Here is a 23492-nt window from a genome sequence, read left to right on the forward strand (position 1 = left end):
AGTAAGATTCAGATAAAGGCATTTATTTGTCAATAACTGATTAATTATATCTCTAACTGTCCATCACCTCCGGGACTCACTGAATGCCCCTCTTAGGACTGGACTGGGGGATTTCTTTTATCATGTAAGTACTCAGAGCTGAAATTCAGCTGGTTTGTACAGCAGACTCAGAGCAAAAGTCTTGCAATACCTTCATAGCAGTAAATTGCTGATGCACCATTTCTCCAAATCCCAACCTGTTCCTGCCCCGTCCCTTCCTTGGGAGTCCCGGTCACCTCTACACCCAGTAATTTCACTGTGTGTCACAGGAAGAGGCTTCCATCATGCTCCAGTGCTGCATCTGGAGTCATTCTGATGGATTGATGCCCACCGGCAAAATAATTAAACAATTCAATTAAACAATTTGAATATCACCTCTCTTCACATCTATTTTATTCAGTCACTTATTTTAAGCTCTTTAAAGGTATGATTACTTTGTCCTGTAACTCAAAATTAGAACTAAGTGTGGGAAGTCACTAGAAAATCTAAAATAGCTATTTTAGTCATGTCTTCTGCCACAATACACAGGAGAGTTTGTGTATTCATCACACACTGAGGGGCTACAGCATGGATAAAGTGGGCTGTGGTTCATGCCCAGCTGCAATTCAATCATTGTTTTGATTATTATTTTTGATTATTATGTCCTCTTGTTACTCATATCTGTTATCTGTAGGCATCAGAATTCCTGTTTACCTCCTTTGGTTCACGTTAGTAGTTTGTGTCTTTCTGAGAAGTGATGTCATTCCATTCTGGAGAAAAGAAAAGAGGTAATTCTGGGAGTTGCTCCTGAATTTGTCCTTCATAGCATGACACATTTATATTTCCTGCAGCTTGGTCCCTGCCCATAATATCAGAATAGCCATAACAAAGTTCAATGAAAATATAATGAAGTATGATGTGCTTCCAAACCCAAAAGCAAATTTTTACACGTGCCCTTTGGAGATTAGCTAAACTGACACTCACTGGGAAAATAATCAGTGATAGATCACATTCACCATGCAGCAGAAAAGAGCCCTTCCTAGCTCACTTTGATGATTAAATGGTACTTTGAAGGCATATTCACAATCCACAAATGTTTTTATTTTAAAATTCTGCTTGAAAACCGCCTAACAAATGACCAAACTCAACATTAACAAATTCCACAATCCTGAGCACCTTGGGAAACACCATTAAATGAATCAAACAAAAAATTCTAGTAATGACTAATTTTCTTTATCAGAGATTTCGATATTCATATTTAGAAAGTATTTGTAATAGCATTTGTCTCTACTGCACGTCTGGGTAGAGCAGTGGTTCTCAACCAGGGATGACTTTGACCCCAAAGGGGGTGGTAGCAACGTCTGGAGTCCTTTTAGATAGTCCCGACTTGGAGGGGCGGAAAAGGGAGTGGTGCCGTTTGCATCTAGTGGATGGAGACAGTGGGCATTGCCAAATACCTTTCAGTTCACAGGACAGCCCACGACAACAAAAAATCATTGGCACAAAATGTCAGTCATGCCAAGGTTTAGAAAACCTGATATAGAACAGGCAACCTCTTTAAGGATAATACCTTGAAAACTACAAAAGTGGCCGAGAGCGGTGGCTCAAGCCTGTAATCCCAGCACTTTGGAAGGCCGAGATGGGCGGATCACGATGTCAGGAGATCGAGACCATCCTGGCTAACACGGTGAAACCCCGTCTCTACTAAAAACACAAAAAATTAGCTGGGGTGGTGGCGGGCGCCTGTAGTCCCAGCTACTCAGGAGGCTGAGGCAGGAGAATGGCGTGAACCCGGGAGGCGGAGCTTGCAGTGAGCCGAGATCGCGCCACCGCACTCCAGCCTGGGCGACAGAGGGAGACTCCGTCTCCAGAAAAAAAAAAAAAAAAAAAGAAAAAGAAAAGAAAGAAAATTCCAAAAGTAAAAAAGTAAACACTAGGGGTCAGTACGAAGTCATGAAATGTTGCTTCCGAAGCACTCTCCGACCTGTCAGAGTCCACATTGATTCTAAAACTTTTCTTGTATGGATTATAGGAAACAAGTAAATGTACTGATGTTAGCAATCAGGGCCTTTCACTATGGGGGAACAGAGATACAGACAGGAGATGGGGCTAGGTGAGAATGAACCCTGTGGGATTGGATTTGATTTGTAGATAGTGTAAATACATTAATATATTGTGTTATGTATCACATTTTATCCTATCTTGTCTTCTTCTGGCATGTTAATTTCCTATCTCTGTTCAAACAAAAGGCTTAGAAATGAGGACTCTAATAAACAAGGAACAATTCTGGACCCCAAATCTTGTTTTTAGATAATACCATTCTCTATTAAAGAGAACTAGAGCCTCTCAGAAAACTGGCTGATTCCAGAATGAGACAGGATGAGCCTGGGACATCTTGTTGGGCAAGGCAGTAAGGAAGCACTCAAAGCATGACAGAGACGCCTCAAAAGAACACAGTCTTTTGAAGGGGCTTCTAAATTTGGGGCAATTTGTGCATGATAAAAAAAAATAAAAAGCTGATGGACATAATATATTGAATTAATTTGAAAGGTACATATTAATGAGGGATAAAAAAGCTATAATTTATAGGAGAATGTTAGCTAAATAAAATAAAAGAAGGGATAGAATGTTAAGATATGATTTCTTTTTTTTTTTTTTTTTGAGAGGGAGTCTCACTCTGTCATCTGTCGCCCGGCTGGAGTGCAGTGACACAATCTCGGCTCACTGCAACCTCTGCCTCCCGGGCTCAATCAATTCTCCTGCCTCAGCCTCCCGAGTATCTGGGATTACAGGCACGAGCCACCGCGCCCAGCTAATTTTTTATTTTTAGTAGAGATGGGGTCTCACCGTGTTGCTGAGACTGGTCTTGAACTCCTGACCTCAGGTGATCCACCCGCCTCGACCTCCCAAAGTACTGGGATTACAGGCATGAGCCACCGTGCCCGGCCGAGATATGATTTTTAATCCCAAATAGATTTGTTGCTTCTTCAGCAAGGATTATCAACAGATGATAGAACCACTAGGTGAAATGTTGTTGGGGGAGAGTACTACACTGTTTCAAAACCCCATGGATACTTATTAATGACAAAAGGAAAATTTTTCTTTTAAAACAGAAAGATCTGCCAGTCATCCCTGCACTGGGTGGTCAAACTTAGCTCTATCAAGAGTGGACAACCTGACATCATGTGTCCCTGATTTAATACACTGAGGATGCCACATCACCCATGTAATCATCTTGCCAAAATGTTTAACCTGAATCTCACTATGAGGTAACAATCAGATAAATCTAGGATGTGGAGCTTTATACAAGACTGCTGTCCAAACGTTTCAAAAATGATCAAGGCCAGGAAAAACAAAGGAAAACCAAAAAGTCAGGGACAGATCCAGATCAAAGTGATTAGTGAAATATATAACCAAATGCAATGCGAAAATCTTTGTTGGATCCCAAATTCTCCCAAAATAACTGCAAGTGGAGTTTTTAAGACAATATAGAAAATTTAAGTATGTACTATATTTTATATGAAACATTTAATTAAGGCTTATTTTCTCAAGTGAAGTAATGGTATTGTGGTATGAGGAAAATGTTCGTATTCTCAAGAGAGGCATATTATGGTATTTAGGGAAAGTATCATGGTGCATGCAACTTTCATTCAAATCGTTCAGGAGATAGATGACAGAGGGATAATAGATATAAACCATATGTAACAAAATATTAACAATTGCTGAATCTGGATAAAGTGTGTGCCAGTGTTTACTATACAGTTCTTTCAACTACTCTGCAATTTTAAAACTTTCAAAATAAAGAAAACGCAAGGTTTTTACACCATTCAATGTCAATTTTGTAAAATGAAGAAAGTTTTTAACTTTTGTTACCACCATTACTAGAATGGTATTTTTTTTTTCTTAAGCTCTATAAGATTTGGAAGAACTTTAGTGTCTACATAAATGCATTTTAACATAGAAGACATTGCTTTGCCTCCGCCCCATTCTGCCAAAGATGAATGGTCTTAAGTTTTAAAATATGAAATGAGATTTTCAAATTCCTGACTTTTAAGGAAGTTTCAAATGCTCCATTTGAGACACATGGCTTTTCCAGTCACTTTCCATGGGTAGTTCATGGCTTGAACAATGACATTCTGCAGTGAGTTACCCAATGGAAGGAGACAGAATGGCCAAAGAAGCTCCAGAAGGGGTCCAGGCACTCCTGCAGCCGCTGAGCCAGGATTTATGCTCAACTAAAGCTACCGACTCTGAGAACATTCAAATTAACTGATTAACATGATCCATTGCTTGCTATGCATGGCTCCCTTTCCACACAGGGGAAGCAATTTTATGGTAATCTTCACACTGTACAAGACAGAATTCTGATATTCACCCAAATTAGGGTCCCATTTCTAATTCATTTATTTTTCTCAGGGGAGCTTCTCTGAGATTTCACTCTGAGAAGATTCCATCTTTGATTTGTTTCCTAATACACTTTAATTTTCTTCATAATGCTTATGAAAACATACAATGGTATACACATTTCTGTATTTGCTTTTTAAAATGTTTCTAAGTTCTTCAAGGGCAGGGGTCAGATCTTTTTCATTCTCACTGTGTATTCAGTCCCCAGCCCTGTGCTGGGACCTATGCCTGGCACCCAACAGGCATAAATAAGTATCTATTGACCGAATGACTTTGGGGGTTGGTCAGGCTGCTCCCAAAGGGGTGTGTTTGAGACCTCAGGTGAGCAGAGACATTAATTTAAAGCTGAAGGGTCTCCAAACTCCCAGATGTGGAAGCCACCTTCAGACATCTATAGCCACGGGATGCAAGTGAAACTGCTGAAATGCAGGGACAGACTCCAAAAGACAAAGACTCGATAATAAAATTCCATATGAGTTTACTCAATGTTCAAATGTACATCTCCGTTCTTCCTTAAGAAATCACTGCTTTCTGTATTTGTTCATTGTTCCTCAGCCAGGCTTTCATAGAAGCTACAATTGCAAAGTAGACCAGTATGTTCTGCAGGAAACTGGCAGTCTTTAAAAATTATCAGAAAACAAACCAGCAAGCCAACATACGTTAAATGCAGGAATAAAACTCTATCAATGTTAAAGTTTTTCTCCTAGAAACGTATACATATATTAACATTTTGGGGTTTACCACTGCCTAAAACAGTAGCAAAGAACTATTAATAAAAGAAATGAGGCAGCCAATTGTGTTTAATTCCACTGCTGTTTAGTAATGTAAATGATATCATACATTTTAGTATATATATAATATTGTCATATACGTATATACGTACTCATAGTATTCATTTTTTAGAGTATATGACGGAATACACAGAGAAGATGTCCCACAAAAATTACCATCATGTTCAGATGCGCTGCCACCTGGATGGGCTTGAGAACTATGAATACAAATGTGTATGTATGCCCTTCAAGACTTCTTAGCCTGGGATCCATGAGCAATTTAAAGAGGTGTGGGAAACCATGTGAAAAGTTGTATGTGAACGTGCCTGTGTGCCTTTTATGGGGGAAAGGTCGACAGCCTCCACAAGACTATAAAAAGGAGTCTGTGAGTTTAAAAAGTCCATCGGAATCAAGAGCATTCCACTAATGCATAGCTCCATGTATTTATGCTAAGTGTGTGTTTCATGGTTTAAGCACTTTGCTACATGAATGTGTAGATGCACTGTTTGTCACGGAAACTCTTTGAACAAAATATATTGCTGCTTGTTGAAATAAAATCATTGTGTCTTTTTGTTACCCTTAAAATAGAAACATTTAAAAATTTTATTATGTACTGGAATTTCAGTCCACCATTGTACAGATGGCTGGGTTTTTTTTTATGATTTGGTAAATTTGAAGGATCCTCAGACTCGGGGCACTAAAGAATTCCTGGCATAGGCCATTTTTGGGGTGCGAGGTCTCTGCCCATTTATTCTTTGAGCCTAAGACCATTAAAAACAAACAAACAAACAAACCCTGCTACATTTCTGGATCTGGCATTTTCCAGGTATCAAATAAATAAAATGCATAGTTTATATTCAGTGGGACTGCTATGATAAGCAGAAGGAAAATAAATTAACAGCATAAAGTTTTTGTTTTGTTTAGTGAATGAAAATGAAAAGCGTATACACATTCTGGCTTAAAGCCCATAGGATTACTTTTGACACCCTTTCGATTCTCTGTGTACGATGCGGGGATGGGGAAAAGAGTCCTGACAAGATATTTTACACAGAAGCAGCTTTCTCTTATTCTGACCCAGATGCTACAACAATACTTCATTAAAGAGAAATCCAGTCTTTAGCTAGTATTGTCATTCATTTTTCCTAATCTTCCCTAACATTGTCTGAGTCCAGATTGTGTTTATGAGCAAGTGTGACCACGCCCTACTACTGGTGATAGACACCTGAAACATATGATTAAAAACAGGACTACTCTCTGGGCGTGGTGGCACACGCCTCTAGTCCTAGCTACTTGGGAGGCTAAGGCAGGTGGATCACGAGCCCAGGAGTTCAAGGCCGCAGTGAACTATGATCATGCCACTGCACCACAGAAGCCTGGTAAATGAGTGAGATCCTGTCTTCAGAAAACAAAAACAAAGCAAAACAAAACCAGGACTACAGAGATTAGAGCCTGACTAAAAATAAATTGTGTGGCCAGGCGTGGTGGCTCACACCTGTAATCCCAGGACTTTGGGAGGCCAAGGTGGGCGGATCACAAGGTCAGGAGTAGGAGACCAGCCTGAATAACAGGAACATCGTCTCTACTAAAAAAAGGAAAAAAAGAAATTAGCCGAGCATGGCAGCGCACGCCTGTAATCCCAGCTACTAGGGAGGCTGAGGCAGGAGAATTGCTTGAACCTGGGAGGCAGAGGTTGCAGTGAGCCGAGATCGCACCACTGCACTCCAGACTGGGTGACAGAGCCAGATTCCATCTCAAAAAAAGAAATAATAATAATAATAATAGATTGTGTAATTGAAAATTCTCTCTCCTCCAATCGCTTGAACTCAGGAGGTATAAGTTGCAGTGAGCCGAGATCACGCCACTGCACTCCAGCCTGGATGACAGAGGGAGACTCTGTCTCAAAAAAGAAAAAAGAAAATTATCTCTCCTCTCAGTTTCTATATTTTCTAAAAATAGCATATAAGCTGTAACTGAAATGATTTTTCACATTGAAAAAGGATATGTCTTCAGTTAAAATGGAAGTGGTCATAATTACAAAGAAATAGACCACCTTAAGTATAGCCTTGGTGGATAAATACTTTGAGAAAAAAAATTTTTACTGGGTTTTCCCACTGATTCCTCTTGTTATACACCTGATTCCACTCAGTTCGCTAACTAATTTGTCAAAAGATATGATAATACTGTACTAATAAAATATAGATAATGTACACATTGCACAATAATTTATATAATATACTATAGTAATAGGTGATATCACAAGATTGAATATATGGATTCTCACAGATTCTACTAGAGCATTTTATAAAAAAGAACCGCACAAAAATTAAACCATTTCTGAAATCCGTATGCTAAAGGATTCATATTGTAGTTTCAAACCTCTTTCCTCACTTCATTAATTAGCATTTTATTAATTCACTGGGAGTTGCAACATAATGAAAAGAACATTGTAACTTAAATAAAGGTCCCTAGTCAGTTTGGAAATTAAACTTACATGCCTGAGTTCTCTTTAAAAGTGAACATGACAGGCCACCAACCAAGTGCTTTCACCTCCTCAAGGGAGCTGTACCCAGGGTGTTTGCTCATTTCACCCTTCTTATTTTATTTCCTCTGTGTCTCTTCAAAAGACTTACCCAGTGTTAGAAAACTGGTGCCAGCCTCTGATTCAGGCAAATCATGACACAGATGAAATTGTTAATTAAAATCAAAAGAAAATAGATGCCATTCCTCTTACTTTTGGTTTATTATCTTTACTGCTTATTCCTGTAGTTATTACCTACACTAGAATTGCTCATTAGTATAATGGTAGAATATGTGGTACGAGTTGTTACAATTCCATATCACAGTTACAGGAGTGGAGGGATGGCTTCTAGAAAATTCTATGCTTCATTAGGATAAAAGTGAGGTTGCAATGAAAGCCCATCGCTTTTATGACTCTGTTTTAGAAACAATCCTAAATAGAATACTTGTTTCTAGACGATGTACTGTTATTTATTTCTCAAATTGGATTATTCCCTCATACAGAAATACATGATTTTCCTTTTTTTTTTTTTTTTTTTTGAGACAGAGTTTTGCTCTGTCGCCCAGGCTGGAGTGCAGTGGCGGGATCTCAGCTCACTGCAAGCTCCGCCTCCCGGGTTTACGCCATTCTCCTGCCTCAGCCTCCCAAGTAGCTGGGACTACAGGCGCCCGCCACTTCGCCCGGCTAGTTTTTTGTATTTTTTTTTTTCAGTAGAGACGGGGTTTCACCGTGTTAGCCAGGATGGTCTCGATCTCCTGACCTCGTGATCCGCCCGTCTCGGCCTCCCAAAGTGCTGGGATTACAGGCTTGAGCCACCGCGCCCGGCCAGAAATACATGATTTTCTATTCTGAACTTTTAATTATTCTCTAAAATTAACTACCAGGGTTTACTACTGATCCTTCAGGAGTCTCTTGGTCTTTGATAGCACCAGGTGAAGCTTGTGTTAAGGGTTCAATTTAATGATTGATTTATTATGTTGGGCATCTGTTCTCCCCTCACTCCTTCTTCTCAGTCTTTAAATGTCAAGATTAAAGAGATTAATTCATAAAATATTTCATCTCAAATTTTCTCTTTCATCTTACGCCAAAGTTTTGTTAAAACTGAGACACTCACAATGATTCAGCATACATCTGCCAGAACAGTTGCACACAGAACTGCCCTCAGGCAGCCTCTGGGCGTTACCCCAGCAATAACAGCTGTTTCAGGGAGCTGAGGCTTTCCTTCCCTTGCGATGAAGTCTCCTGGTGCCATGTTGAAGGCTGAGATCCTTGGGTGGCGCCATGTTCCCTAGAAATGCTCAAACTACAGGATGTGACTGACTGACTTCCCAACAAACTTCATTCACACTTTTATCTGTCATTGTACAGCTCCAGGTACAGTTACACATTCAGAGAGTGAGTAGGGTGCATACAAGATGCAGCACCTAAAGAAGTCAATGTTGATAAGGCATTTTTATCAAGTGCAACGTAAGGAATTTCTTTGAACCACAGGCATGAACTAAAAACATCATGCTGTTATTTTGCTTCATAGCGGCTTTTGCCTGGCTGTGTATTTTTCACACATTTTAAACTCTTCTGAAATGTATCTTTTTTTTTTTTTTTTTTTTCTTTGAGAAGAAGTCTTGCTCTGTTGCCCAGGCTGGAGTGCAGCGGCACCATCTCGGCTCACTGCAAGCTCTGCCTCCCGGGTTCAAGCCATTCTCCCGTCTCAGCCTCCCAAGTAGCTGGGACTACGGGTTCCCGCCACCATGCCCAGCTAATTTTTTTGAACTTTTTAGTAGAGACGGGGTTTCACTATGTCAGCCAGGATGGTCTCGATCTCCTGCCCTCGTGATCTGCCCGCCTCAGCCTCCCAAAGTGGTGGGATTACAGGCGTGAGCCACCGTGCCCAGTGAAATATATCTTTTTTTATTTGAAGTACAGGCATTTTTCCTAAATCTATGCTATCTATCACACGCCGCTGTTAGTTTTTAAAGAAGCATTTATGTTCAAAAAATCAGTGTTTGTTAGGAACAATACTAAATAATACTTAACTTTCTAAATTCTCTTTTTTGCTTTTTTAATGGTTGATTCGGGGGTCTGTTCTTTTGCCTTTTACAGATTCTCTCTCTCTCTTTTACTGGGTGGATATGTTCCTTCTGTTTCATTTTACTTGCCCTCATTAGGCAAATTTAATTCACAGAATTCTATTTACAATTTTAGTCTTTGGAAATTAATAAATTTGGTGTATTCACGTGTGGTGGTTAGCTTATGTGACTTTTGGCGTGTCCTGTGTGCAACGTTCTTATCTATGCCTGTTTTCAGGAAGGAGAAACTGCAGTCTAATTTTGATTACATTGCGTTTCCTTCTAGCAAATGAATCCCGTGCTGTTTAAAACAAAATATATTAATCAAAGATGTTGAACTACTTATATACTCAGCAATGATTTTGTGATTAAAGTTACACTCTACCAGGTTACAGTGAAAGAAAATTTTCTTATTCTTACGTAAAGTAAAGTAAAGTAAAATTTCAGTTTGGAAGATAGGTCCATATTCAAGTAGACACAGAACAATTTCTTTCTCCTCCAAGGAGAAGCAGAAAAGAAAAAAAAGACAAAGCAAAGGAAAATGGAAGAGTGGAGGATGGCAGAAGGAGGATAAAAGATGAAGAGTATGGAAATGTACTGAGACGGGTGAAGTGAACCAGAGTTTAGAGGGAGAAGGCAGAGGAACTCGAGGAATAAAATAATGAATGTAAAGACAAAATTACAACCCACACTGTCCAATCACCATTGAAATGCAAGTCCAAGGCCAGACGCAGTGGCTCATGTCTGTAATTCCAAAACTTCGGGAGGCCGAGGCAGCCGGATCACCTGAGGTCTGGAGTTCGAGACCAGCCTGGCCAGCATGGTGAAACACCGTCTCTATTAAAAATACAAAAACTAGGCCGGGTGCGGTGGTTCAAGCCTGTAATCCCAGCACTTTGGGAGGCCGAGACGGGGGGATCACGAGGTCAGGAGATCGAGACCATCCTGACTCACACGGTGAAACCCCGTCTCTACTAAAAAAACACAAAAAAACTAGCCGGGCGAGGTGGCGGGTGCCTGTAGTCCCAGCTACTTGGGAGACTGAGGCAGGAGAATGGTGTAAACCTGGGAGGCGGAGCTTGCAGTGAGTTGAGAGATCCGGCCACTGCACTCCAGCCTGGGTGACAGAGCAAGACTTCGTCTTAAAAAAAAAAAAAAAAAAATACAAAAACTAGCCAGGCATGGTGGCAGGCACCTGTACTTCCAGCTACTCGGGAGGCTGAGTCACAAGAATTGCTTGAAACTTGGAGGCAGAGGTTGCAATAAGCTAAGATTGTACCACTGCACTCCAGCCTGGGCAACAGAGTGAGACTCTGTCTCAAAAAAAATTTAAAAAGAAAAGAAAAGCAAGTCCAGGAAAAAAAATGAGAATGGCTTGAATTTCAGAAGAGAAAAAACGTACTCATGGAATAATACAGCTGATCAGTTAAGTGGTAGCATAGCCCATGCAGAATTCAGATAGAAGATAATCAGTGGATTCATTCAGGGACAAATCTATGCATTTAGGGAATTCATTTATGAAGGAAGTACTAAAATTATTTCAACATCTCTTCTTCTTATCGACAACATTCATGTTTCTGTGACTAGAACCAAAGGCACCACATAAAAAGTCATGGCCAATTAACTTTCATGATTCTACCTGTTGGGAGTAGAAAGGACTAGCATCCTATGACCAACGATATTCCTTTCAGCAGAACTGGCTGCTTTGCCCTCCCGAAACATGTCCCTGGCAATGAAGAGCCTTCGGGAGGAGGATCTAATTTTTCACATCATTCAATTATTGGGAATCTGTTTATTCTTTTTTCTTGTTTGTTTTGTTTACATTAGAGAAAGAATGGCTTTGTGCTCAGTCTCCGTGTGTTCCATTTGAACTAACCACTCCAGAATTTTATTTTTGCCAGAAATAGTTTCTATAATTATATGAGTCTCATTTCCCCCAGTAACATTTTTCTTTTTTTCCTTATTTTCCTACAGACTTGACCAGGGACATAGGTGTAAATTTAAAAATAAATAAATAAAAGCAGAAAGAAAGAAAAAATTTTATCAGCATACAAATGAGAAAATCAAAAAGTTGCAATATTTCAATGTATTATATACTTTCCCCTTGCTCCCCACTCCTATTTTTATTTTTATATTTTTAATTTCTTGGCTTGAGCAGCATTAATTGTCATCTTGTATCTCTTTGGTTGCTTCTGGAAGTACTTAATTTGGAAACCATGGTGACGCACATATCGGCTTAAGCACTAGGGGGAATTTACAACAAATTCTGGGACTGTGTTATTAGAGTCTACTGAGTCATTTGTATAGCATGGGGCATGCAGAGTTACTCAATGAGAAATACTCTAGGCAACTAGTAAATCTTTAATAGTACAACATTACCAATACTTCCCAAGTAGTCACACAATACAGATTATTGTTTAGTTATGTCAAAATATAATTGCTATATCCCATCGAAAGCCATTAAAATCTAAATATGAGGTAGAGGAAATTGACAAACAATCTCATTGCATTGCACAGGCATCACTGGAATGATTCACCTGACCAAAGTGACCAATGAAATGGATTAAAGGAAGTGGTTAACATTAAATTTATTGTAGCAGTAAATTTAAAGCCGAATGGTTAAAAAAAAATTTCTTTAAAGTTCTGATAGGAGCAGAGATTGAACTAGTTGTGAGTTGAACTGTGACCGCCCCCTGCCGCCGCAACTCACTTAAAAGGAGAGATATAATTCAGATTTTTAAAATCTGGGGCAAATACTCAAAACTGTTTCTCTGAATCATTCCCATCTGATAAAATCAGAAATGCAGAATGAAGCAAGATGATATCCCAAGGGTAAGTAAGTAATTGTCGTTAGATAATTAAGCCTGCAGACAACATGACGCAGGAATAAAATTCCTCCCGTAGAGATAGAAAGCAAAGAGGAAAAAGGGGAGAGACACAGCAAACGAAGGGATGACCCAAAGAAGATTCTTTGGACTCCTTGCCCAGGGCTCCTAGACAGATGCACATTTTGGCTGCGTATTATAAAGTTAACAACTTAGCCAGCATTTTCTTTTATGAGAAAGGAACTTTTGATTCTCCTAACCATCTTGTGAAGGAGGCAATGTTGAACGTCTGTTTTGCAGAGGAGGAAATTCGCCTCTGGGAGGTCACTGCCTTGCCCAAATTTGTAAGTTACTAAATGCACTGATTCAGAATTTCAGTGGATCTGTTGACACTAAATCCAGCGCTTTTCCCATCATGTTTTCAGTGGGAATCCCCTGAGGGGAACCAGGAATACCTGGAGGCAAAGGGTAAACAGAGCTGGATGATAAGAAGGTAGGAAGTGAGAAGAGGAGCACAAGCAAAAAAAGAATGAGCATAAAATAAAAACACATTTTGCCCCTTAAGTGATTTCAAGTATGGAACTTCTTTGTAAACTTGACAATGTTTCACAAATGTATTTGTAAATGGTGTCCAGTCTTATACGAGGAAAACGAGGGCAACCACTCCCCTGCCTTTTTTTCTGCTTCATCTTCTGCCATATGAGCCCTGGCTCTGGGCCTCGAAATGAAGATGGGGGAACTGGTGAATAGAACAAGGCAGGACTGTGGTCACGAGTGGAGGTCTTTCATCCAGACTTCTGAGTTTGACAATTCAGTCTGACCCTTTCCACTTGTGTGTTAAATTATAAACCTAAGTCTCCGTTTCCCATTTTTAAAATGAAAAAAAAAAAAATAGTGCCTCTCAGGGTTTGGGTGACAATTAAATCGGGTCATTTCTGTGACATCCTTTGCAGAGTGCCTGGTAGACACAATACACCCGGTGAGGGCTAGCTCAGGTAAACAAGTTTTTGTGAACTAACTTGGTAATCTAATCACACAATAATATTGTTTTATTGGAAAAGTCATTCTGAATTTTGATAACCTATAAATGAGGTTTTGAGTAAGTTATAAACTGCCTAAGAAATTGTGTTGATCTTAATTTTTAAATAAATGCAATTAATAGTATGCTCTAATTTTAATCCCTGGAAAATGAACCAAGGAAAAATGGGAGGGCCACCTACATGAGACAGTTGAAAGAAAAACACTGCTGAGCAGCACAGTTTAGACCGAGTGTGGTGGCTCATGCTTGTAATCCAAGCACTTTGGGAGGCCGAGGCCAGAGCATCGCTTGAGCCCAGGGGTTTGAGACCTGTCTGGGCAACATGGCAAATCATCGTCTCCATGAAAAAATACAAAAATATCCAGGTGTGGTAGCATGCCTGTGGTACCAGCCACTTGGGAAGGAGATTGCCCTGTTTCTCGTCCACTCTCCACATGTTATCTTTTCTGGCTTTTCTTCATTCTGCTTGTCCTTACTGGAAGGAGGTTCATGTTTGCAGTGACTCATTTAGACTTTTTTGGGGATGGAATTTACTGGGAGAGAGGCATTTAGACATTAACCAAAGCAGCATCAAGAAAAAAAAAAACTATTTGCATGGAATTTACATTCACCATATACCAGTGAGTAACCATCTGCAACTCATAATCATTTCAGAATCCGGGGATGACTGTCTTCATTTAGAGTGGTGAATCAATGGTAGGCATTCTAACAGGAAAAAATTAGTTGGCCATAAAGAACTATACTCATCTCTCTGCCCTACTCTTCACTCTTTAAGATCATTGTATCAAACTGTGCTCACACTTGAGAATTTACCTGCTTTTCAGAGATCTTAACATTGCTCTAAAGTGTTCCGTTTTCAGGACTCAACCCAAGGGTATCAAAGTGCACCCAGAGTGTTGAGAATGTAATTATGTAGGTAAATTGTGCTTAGATTCCAATTGTGCCACCAACAAATTTAGTGTTCCTATAATAACTATGGGAAAGAAGCCTTCAATGATAATAATACATCTAACATTAATCATCATTAATTACCAATAATAACTCAAATATCACTTTGTAAAAGAGGTTTTCCCTGATCATCCTACGTAAAATAAATGCTTTCCAACCCTGCCACTATCCCATGTCCATCTTTTATTTTCATAGCATATAGCAATCATATTATTTCTACAACTGTTTATTTGCTCATATATAAATATGTTTATTTACATATAAGAGCTGAGATTTTGATTTTGTAGCCATGGTCTTAGTGAGTCTGAGCAGACGTTTTAATAGCAAGCCTGGAGGGGGCTGAGAAGCCAGAAACAGGCCTCTAGGATGTCACAGACACTAACTTGTTATGAAAACTTAAGCAAATCATAGAGTCGCCTGGTCTCCAGGTTTCTTTCTCTGCCAAATGAGCTAGTAGTGCCGGCCCAGCCTGCCTCGCAGGCTCAGTGAGGATCCTGTGACCAAAGATGGAGACAGGGTGGAGGGGAGGATGAGATGTTCCCAGCAGGAGAGAAACAGGTATGAACAATGAAGAACCCAAGAGAAGCACAAAAAGCAGAATAAATGAAAGGAAGGCAGGGATTTAAAGAAAGCTGCTGAGGAATGCTTAGGTTGGTCTAGATCACCACTTCCCAGTGCAAGAACACACAATGTGGCACAGCTGGGGCTACATGAGACTCAGAGGAAAGTGTCAGAGAAGCAAGAAAAGGGGCAAAGATGAGCATTGCATCTGCACGTTGCAGCCTTGAGTGTTGATGGAAATAGATTCAGTTGGTTGGCAACAGGTCCGAAGGAGATGCCAATATGTAATATGTCAAAAATGCATGTAGAACAACAACAAAAACCTGCGAGGACCAAAGGAGAAAAGCACATGACTATGTTTTGAACACCTAAGCTTTAAAAAGTACAAGCAACAAATTCTAATATTGGGCATTTACTTTATTTGGGAGTTCTGCTTATTTTTTTAAATGGACAGGCCACCACAGGAAGTAGGAGTGCACACGGTTACTTTAACCTCAAGCTTTCTGCATGTGTCATTCTCAAGCACAGAGCCTTTCTCTTGTAACTACAGCTGTGGAATCTCAGTGGTTTATCTGTTCCAGGTGGATATCCTTGCTGGGTAGGACAGTGACCACATTCAGGTGATCCTCCATGCTGGGCATCTCAAGGACTTGTATTGGAAGGTCCTTAATGGAGCCTCCTTTTAAAGTTAAATGGAGCATGTATCATCTCCACAGGTTTGCTCTGAGACTACAAAAGTAAAAACAGTGAAATAGTAAAGCCAATCTCTTTTTCTTTTGCCATTTAGGACACAGAAAATTTATGTTTATATTCATCCTCTAAAATTGCCTACAGTTTGTGGCAAAACAAAAGCATCCATCCATCTTTAGAAATATCTGTGATTGAACGTTATTGTGATGACCTAAAGAGGGGAGGAACCTAAACAAAGCTGCTACTAAAGTCCAAAGTATTCAAGTTCCCTTATGTATTAATTTCATTCGAGTGTACTTTTTTGACTTCCGGATGCAGTTAATTCACTTCAAAGGGCTGAGAAATACCCACACCATAAGATCTTATCAGGATAATCATTTTCAAAGGACAAATCCATCCTTTCGAGAGCATAATTTAGAAGTCTCTCCAGCTCAAGTAAAATCTGACTCATCTTAACTAGTCTGCAACATTGAGCTGATTCTGATAATTTCTGGAGTTACTAAATAGCTAAGAATGTGACAATGCACTAGGTGAGTTCTCATAATTGGACTACTTTGGGGAAATTTTGTTATGACCATAATGATCCTTTGTTTTTCTCTTTGAAATGCTAGTTAACAGGTATATACACCTGCATTTTGTATATAAGCCAAATGGATGAGATTTTTCTGTGAAATAAAATATTCTGTTTTGTTAGCTGCTTTCTCTAGCAAATCTATTTGCTGTGGGGTATGCTGACCCCTTTCAGCATCTCTTTATGAATCCTGCTAAAATACCCCATTTTCTACACACTATGATTCCCCAACCAGGCTGATACTTGGAAGGACCTGAAGGGGCTCTTCAAAAATATGTATACTGAAGCTCATCTTACAAATAAGGATCCCCAGGAAGGTGGCCCTAGAATCTGCATTTTCAAAAATCACAGCCATGACATCTGTATAATTTATTGTTCATTTTCTAACCTCAAAATGTGAATGTGATAGTAATATTATTGGTAAGGGTGTCCAGATATGACTCATGTGTTTGGCTAGAGGTTTATGTTTCTCCTTAAAGTCATTTGCTATTTATTTTATATGAAAAGTATTTATTCAGAAATAGAAAGGCTATTCTTACAGTTGACAAGAACAAATGTTAAATTTACCTGTAATTTCAAGCATTCCTTGGTGGGCTGGAATAAATGCGTTTGATAGCACAGTGGCTTAGTCATTACCTGCAGATCCATTCTTTCTTGTTAAATAACATGTCTTATTTTGGTTGTGGCCTGATATTTGGGACATTTTTGGACACTCAGAAAAGTTGGGAAACCTGAGAGTGCTAAGTAGAAGAGCAGGGAGCCTGGAACCTTCCACCTTGACTGTGCATTTTGTTCACCAGTTCAGCTTGGCTTTGTAAGGAGATCATACTCATTTTAGAAGTGACCTGCCTGGTGCAGCAAACCACCATGGCACATGTATACCTAGGTAGCAAACCTGCACGTTCTGCACCTGTATCCCAGAACTTAAAGTATAATTTAAAAAGTGACCTGCCTGTTACTTCCTCAGTTGTCTCTTGTTATTTCCTGTTGCCTGACCTTATTTCCAGTTAGCAAGAAGTAAGTGGCTTGATAGTAGTTTAAGCAGTCTTAACCAAGGCTTATTTTAAATACTTTCAAGTTCTATATTTCATATCATTTTTTAATTGTGCAACTGTATTGATAAAATAGAATTTCTATTTTTATACAGGGTAAAAGACAGTGGAAATTTTTAAAGAAAGATTCAACAACAAAATAAATATTTTATAAATCAAAATCTACTTTTTATTGCGTATGTAGCTAGGATAGCCACTTGGAAATTAATTTGCCTCCCCAAGGCCAGAAATAATTTAGCAATTCTTAAGGACAAAAATTTTGAGGATTACTTTTAAGAGATAAACGAATTAAGCTGCAAGACTACAAGAGACCACCTCATCCAACCTGAAAGCTATTGCTTTTGTTTGGTCTTTCTAAAGTGCATTTTTTCTGGTTCTCTCTGAAGGAGACAGCATTAACCAACACCAGCTGATTGGAAGATGTGAGGCTGTTGGGTGATAAGAGATCCTAGATTTCACCCGTGGGAAGTGAAACATATGTGTGCATGTGTCTTTATAGTAGAATGATTTATGATAAACTGTATTTGTCCATTCTTGCGTTGCTCTAAAGAAATACCTGAGACTGAGTAATTTATAAAGAAAAGAGATTAATCGGCTCACAGTTCTGAAGGCTATACAGGAAGCACAGTGGCTTCTGCTTCTAGGGAGGCCTCAGGAATCTTCCAGTCATGGCACAAGACGAAGGGGGAGTGAGGCGTCCCACATGGCAGGAGCAGGAGCAAGAGAGAGACATGGGGGAAGTGCTACTCACATTTAAACAATCAGATCTCATGAGAACTCACTATCGTGAGAATAGCACCAAGGGGATGGTGCTAAACCATTCATGAGAAACTGCCTCCATGATCCAATCACCTCCCACCAGGCTGCACCTCCAACGCTGGGGATTACAAGTCTATGTGAGATTTGGTGGAGACACAGATCAAAACTATATCATAAACTATGAAAAATTCATGCTTCAGTTGGGTCTGCCTAAAATACAATTGAAACTGTTACAAACTAGCACCTGAAAGTTAGAATCCTAAACTCTTTTGTATTTTATATGAAACAAAATGCATGTATAAAATATATTTTATATTCTATATTAGCATGTATTTATCTATCTGTAATATCTTTTTTATTTTCCCACAGTTTTGCATGCATTTATCTATCTGTAATATCTTTTTTTATTCTGCCACAGTTTTGATAGCACAGACAATTCTAGAGTAGATTAAATAAAGACAGAAAGAAAAGGTTTCCACTTTATTTATGGAAACATGTTTTATTGTAACTTACCAAGAGAAGTGGATGAGCTGCTTCTGCAAAAATTCCACTTACCATGTGGACTCGATTGCAGCTGGACTTACTGATTTCAGACAGGAATGCTTGAATATATGAATAGACTCTTGTATCTTGATCACATAAGATAGAGTTAGAAATGCTTGAAAATGGGAATTGTGGTATCTAGTACTTCAGTATTAACTGAAGTTGACAAAATAGTAATCAAATACTATTAATTCCACTGTTTGTACATACTTATTTTATATGAAAAGTATTTATTCAGAAATAGAAACTCTAAATTTTACACTTGACAAGAACACATTTTAAATTTACCTATAATTTCAAGCATTTCTTGGTGAGCTAGAATGAACATACTTGATAGCACAGTGACTTAGTTATTACATACAGATTCATTCTTTCGTATTAAGTAGCATGTCTTATTTTAGCTGTGGTCTGTTATTTAGGACACTTTCTGGGCACTAGAAATAGAGGTTGGGAAGGCTGAGGGTGATAGAAGGGTAGTAAACCTAGAGTGTTTTGTTCATACTGTGAATTTCATTGACCAGTTCTGCTAGCTTCTGAAAGAGATAATAATCATTTTACAGGTGACCTGCCTGCCAGCTCCTCTCTATGTTGTCCATTGTCATTATTTCTCATTACCTGACATTATTTCCAGTTTGCAATAAGTAACTTAAATTCTTGCTTTTCACCAAAATGTGCAGCCTGACCATCTGAATAAATGTGGAGAGCAGGCGTCAGAGTAACATGTTGTAATTACAGAGACGTAAAGGGCGAGTTGGCACATCCCTGCCTTAGACAGAATTCATCCTATCTTCCCCACCAGCTGGCCCAGAGCAAACAATACTGACATATTAATTTTAGTACCATTGACATCAGGAATATGTACTTGCTGTTTGTTTTAATAAGAATTAAGAGCCATAAAATTTGGTCTTATCAGCCCCCACCATGGATGATACTGGGGAAGCCCACATCTTTTATGAAGTGACAGATGGCTATAGTCAAATGAAGGTATATGTTATACATTTCCCCCATAAATTAACATATATCAATAAAACTCATAAAGTCAAACCATCTTTATATAGTTACAATTTCAAAATATGATATATTTGTCTCTTTGTGGCTAGCATTTCCATATTCATCTATATTTTTTGATCCTTGTATTTGTTGAACACTAACTATCATCTAGGGACTGTTTGAAGCAATTCCACCTTCTGGGTGGCTTTTGGGATTGCATTATGAGATGTCTGTGAGAATAATCTACCTTTTGCACTTACTGCTCATGGGAGAGAATAGCTCTTTTTCTTCAAGGCACATTGTGTCCAGCTTAACTATTTGAGTTTTGTACTTTGCCACCTCTTATTTCCAAATCTCAACATGATGAATCCTTTTAAAGAAGCATAGTAGGAGTTTGTGTATATATCTACATTCTAGACACAAAGGACAAATACTAGAAGAAATATTGTTTATTTCCATAAGCATTTAATCCTCATGGATTGAAGATGGACTGCTGTAATCGAAGTAAAAATGAAAGCAGAAACAATATCTACCTCCTCATCTGAAGAACTTGAAGTTCTTGTTAATTCATCCAAGTGGAGCACCTGCAATAGAAAACAAAGAACCATTTTCAAAGTCTTTGCAAATGTTATGCCAAAAGACCAGATAGTGACTAGGCAGGCCATTTTCTTGCCATAAATGCTACACTTTTTACATTTTTATGAATTTTCTGTTATTCATTCCACCTGTCTTTTTTCTGTTTCTTACTTTTGTTCCTCATTTAAAAAAAATCATATTATTTTAAAGAAGAAAGGTGAGTTTGAAAACAAAATCCTTCAAGTGCTCTTAGGCAGTGTTCTGAGTGTCGGAAAGTTAAGAATGGGAGGTAGGCATTAACTCATATATATGTATATTCACCATTATAACCCTTGTGTGAGAAAGCAAACTGAAGGTTTAAAAAGGTTTTAAAATAAATTCAGCCTTGCGTAATTGTATTTCACATTGACCTCAAAATTATATGCTGGGTATAAAAAAACAGGACAGAAGAAAAAGTACTTGCTATATTATTCCATTTATTTGAAATTTTAGAATAGGCAACCCAATCTATGATGGTATAGAAAAAGCAAACTGAAGGTTTAAAAAGATGTTTTAAAACCAATTCGGGGTTGCTTATTTGTGTTTCACTTAAATTTGTTCTTCTGTGCTTTGCTAGTTGTAAAACATAGTAGGAACCTCATAAATATTTGATGAATGAAGGATGAATAAATATTGAATGGATAAATGAATGCATTTTAATGTCATTTGCAGGCAGTTAATATTATTTATTATTCCCTGACCATACACAAATAGTGTCTTGAATTCACATAATCGGTAATTATTTTCAGGTTACCTTCACAAATATTATCTGATTTGCTGTGCACAGTATCCCTTTGAGACTCCAGAAGCTGATATGATTTTTCTTCACTACTATTAACATGTTTCCTGTAGTACTGTAGTCACAAGGCAACTTGATATGGTTTGGATCTCTGTCGCCACCCAGATCTCACATCAAATTGTAATCCCCAGTGTTGGACATAGGGCCTGGTGAGAGGTGATTGGATTGATCATGGGGTTTTGGTTTTGTTCTTGTGATAGAGTTCTCAGGAGATCTGGTTGTTTAAAAGTGCGTGGCCCCTTCCCTTTCACCCTCTCTTCCTCCTGTTCTGGCCATGCGAAGTGCTGGCTTCCCCTTCGCCTCCCACCATAATTGAAGCCACACAATTGCTGCCAGGCTTCCTGTACAGCCTGCAGAACTGTAAGCCAATTAAACCTTTTTTAAAAAAATACATTGCCCAGTCTCAGGTAATTTTTTTTTTGGAAATGGAATCTTGCTCTGTCACCCAGACTGGAGTGCAGTGCATGGTCTCTGCTCACTGCAACCTCCAATTCCCGGGTTCAAGCAATTCTCCTGCCTCAGCCTTCCGAGTACCTGGAATTACAGGTGCCCGCCCATCACCATGCCGGGCTAAGTTTTGTATTTTTAGTAGAGACAAGGTTTCACCATGTTGGACCATGCTGGTCTCAAACTCCTCAGGTGATCCGCCAGCCTTGGCATCCCAAAGTGCTAGGATTACAGGCATGAGCCACCATGCCTGGCCTGGTTTCAGGTATTTCTTTACAGCAGTGCGAGAATGGACTAATACACAACTACTTGGCTTACTTGAGGTATAAGCATAATTTCCTAAGGTCTCTATCAGAGAACAGCTAAATCAAAAACCTGCAGATCTCTTCAAATATTTAAACACTGAGTGCTTTTATCATGTTTTGTGTAGTTCTTAAGAGTAGAAATGAAATACACAGGCAGCAGATACAGAACAGATATAATAACCAATATTAAGACAAACAGGAAAGAGAGCTTGGTGTGCACGTGTCTTTGAAGAACAAGAATATTATAATGGAGCAATAGTTATAGAGAGGTAGACACTAGCTCAATGTGAGGAACAGCTTTGTAACCTTTAGATCTGTCTGAATGTTTTTGAAAGGCTCCTAAGTGTTAGAAGACACAACACTGCTCCATAATCTAGGGAATGCGTGAATGGCGCTCCCTGCTGTTGCTTCCATCATCATCATCTTCTTCATCATCTTCTTCATCAGCTCCATTACCGCCACCATCAAAAGAAAAGTACAATAATTAAGCCTGCAATTTTAGGCATTTGGCTCAATCTTTGAATGTTTTGGGGAAGAATCATTAAGAAGAAAAATATGAGAATTTTTCTTCATTTTGCATGGGAAGAAGAGAAGGAAAAGTTTATATTATTTGGTTCTGTTCTTACCCAGTCAGCTTGGCTGTCAGAGACAAAGAACTATGTCCACTCTAGACTCTCTGCCTGACTTGTACCCGCAGAGGCCACACCATATTTCTGGTTGCAAAACCTGAGGCAGCACAAGTGCAGCCAAGGCTTCCAGCCAGTCTCTCATGATGAAGAAAGGGGGTGAGGACAGAGGGATTCTACCCTATGCGTCCACATCCCAAGATGATTGCAAAGATTCCCACAGCTTCCTCATTCTCAACAATGTCTCTATCTCCACAAATATATACTTACCAAACACATTTTATGGATGAGTCACTCAGGAGCTATTCAAATGCACGGAAAGAGAAACAAATGGAACACAAAACAGCTTTTACATTTAATTTTTCTTTTTCTTTTTTTCTTTTTGAGGCAAAGTCTTGCTCTTGTCCCCCAGGCTAGAGTGTGATGGCATGATCTCGGCTCACTACAACCTCTGCCTCCTGGGTTCAAGCGATTCTCTTGCCTCAGCCTCCCGAGTAGCTGGGATTACAGGTGCCTGCTACCTTGCCCGGCTAATTTTTGTATTTTTGGTAGACACGGGTTTTCACCATGTTGGCCAGGCTTGTCTTGAACTCCTGACCTCAAGTGATCCGCCCACCTCGGCCTCCCAAAGTGCTGGGATTACAGGCGTGAACCACCACCCCTGGCCAATTTTTCTTGTTTTTAAAAATAACATTAAATGCCGTATTCAATTACAGCTTCTCAATTAACTTCCAGTTTAAAACCCAAATTGGGAGAAGCCTTGTTCCACTAGTTAATTATTCCCTCTAAAATAAAGTAGAGAGATAATTAAGGCAAATTGAAAGATCCCTACTAAGAAATATCTTCTCCACTCACCTGAAATTCTCTATTGAGTTGCAGCACTATTTACTCTTAGAAGTGTAATTGTGTAGATTGTAAATTCTTTCATTAGATTATAAGCCTCTTG

This window comes from Piliocolobus tephrosceles, chromosome 18, assembly GCF_002776525.5.
Source record: "Piliocolobus tephrosceles isolate RC106 chromosome 18, ASM277652v3, whole genome shotgun sequence".
Taxonomy (NCBI): Eukaryota; Metazoa; Chordata; class Mammalia; order Primates; family Cercopithecidae; genus Piliocolobus; species Piliocolobus tephrosceles.